The sequence below is a fragment of the Adiantum capillus-veneris genome, chromosome 25 (assembly GCF_014529385.1).
Source record: "Adiantum capillus-veneris isolate H3 chromosome 25, ASM1452938v2, whole genome shotgun sequence".
Taxonomy (NCBI): domain Eukaryota; kingdom Viridiplantae; phylum Streptophyta; class Polypodiopsida; order Polypodiales; family Pteridaceae; genus Adiantum; species Adiantum capillus-veneris.
The window spans coordinates 59183303-59185531 of NC_140955.1; positions in this window are offsets into that span (position 1 = coordinate 59183303).

Genomic DNA, 2229 nt, shown 5'->3' on the forward strand with positions numbered 1-2229 from the left:
CTATGCTAAGCTATGCTACAAGAGCTATGAGTGAATGTGTACAAGGGGTTATTGCTTTCTCGTAGAGCTACTTCTACTTCTCTCTTCTTCCTCACTCCCTGCCAGCTCTCCTCACCTTTCATGGTATTTGAGGTCTTGGGATTGAGGTTGGGCATTTTCCACGTTCATGCTAATCATGTTTATTGTTGTTATGCTAATACTTGGTGCGTAAAGCTTTCCATCTTCACCTCATCAAGAAGGTCTCAAGGAACACAATCATTTGTATTGTAAATAAGTCTTCCGTCATGGAAGAATCTATAATACAAATGCCTATTGGAGGGGGGACCGGCTCCAACTAATCCGGTCCTCTTTGGTGTCAATTTCTCTAAACTCTCACTCTCTTTTACAAGTATTGATCATGCCATGTTAATGAAGTAATATTTTAGTGTTGCTCTCTCTACCTAAGCACTTTCTTTCTCAATCTACATCTATACACAAAGGAATGCTCAAGGAAATGCTCAATATGTTATTCACTTTCCGCTCTAACTCAAGTTAAAAGGCTAATTCCATTACAGAGGTTGCTCTCTCTCTCTCTCTCTCTCTCTCTCTCTCTCTCTCTCTCTCTCTCTCTCTCTCTCTCTCTCTCTCTCTCTCTCTCTCTCTCTCTCTCTCTCTCTCTCTCTCTATGTGTGTGTGTGTGTGTGTGTGTGTGTGTGTGTGTGTGTGTGTGTGTGTGTGTGTACACGCGCATGCGCGTGCTACTTGATTGGCTGCCGCTTTGACCATACATTCTGGCATGTTTGCCTTCCCTCCACTTCATGTCTGGTTGCCATCCCATCCAAGCTTTGGGCCATCTCTCTCCAAGCTCCCAACCGAGCTCTTCATTGTCCTCTTCTCTCAATTCTTGCGCATCTGCCACGTTAATTTGATTGAATAGTCTTCTCCATAATAGAGTAGAAAGATTTTCACCTGTTAAAATTGCAAAATGCAGATTAGATTTCTAGCTTGCATTGAAGAATGGAATTTTTTAAATATCTTTTGGTGTAGAAAGTGGAAACTCCTTCAAATCTTGACATACAAAATGGGAGAATTTTAGGTGTGCCCTTTCCCTCTATGGGTAAATTTTTTTTTTTTTGTAAATCATGCTCTCAGCCAGTGTCCTCTCCTCTCGAGAAAAGAAAAAGGTAGGCCATTGTGATCCTTCACCTTGTTTTCTTTTTTTTTGTGCAAAACTCACAATTGTAAGTGATTGTATTAGAATGTCGTAGAGAAAATTACAACCTTCAATCTCAAGCTCCTACTAAGCCTCGAGGTTCCTGAATTACATCATATTCAAGCTAACAAGCTATTATTGAGCACTCATCCGAATGTCCCGGGTTGCCCTGAGCTAGTCATCTCAGTTGTGACCTTTACCTATCATATATACGAGCTCCTCCCTTTCTTGTACAATCACTAAGAAACTAGCCATAAAAAGGTTGCTATCAAAGACGCGTTAGTTCCAGGCCTTCCTGATATTGTGGAAGAAGCAAAATCTTACAATTTGAGTACAAACAAGAAGGGCACTTTGAAAGTGTTTCCCCCCTAGACACAAATCATTCTTGAAGAAGCCTAATTCCACGTTTTTTGTACCCACTTGCACACCTTCCACGCCATTCCTCTAATAGCCAAACAAACCAAGAATAGGTGTGCGAGATCTTCGCTAGCCCCTTGGCACGTTGAGCACATATCGCGGATCCAATACCCCGTGCTTGAATCTTGATGCCCGTCGGCGGGCCCCCCCATAGCACCTTCCACAGAAACACCTTCATATATTGGGGCCACTATGGTCCCCAGATATTCATCGTGACCATAGCCCATTAGGATTCCAACCATTGTTTTTTCCATTGTTTGTTCAAGGGCGTGAACCAATCCTCCTTGTGCATGAGCTCTTGATAGATGTTCTTGGTGTGAGGTTTGAAGAAAAGACAAATTTGGGCCATTTCCAAGATTTCCACTCAAAAGTGAATTCCCAAATCGGCATCATCACATAAGCACCTTTTCCATGCCATTTAGTTGGTACTGGTCACTAGAAAGTCAGAAGATTTTCAGTGCTTGCTATTTTCATCCCAAAAATGGATTGGATGTTGGAGTCCTTTATTGTTCAGCCTTCTAGCAATTTCCCTTCAGTAAGAGTTCAGGCTAACTCCAACTGCTTTTGTCAATCAAAGAGACCACTGCGAGGTAGAGTTCTGAAAATACCTGATTACTTCC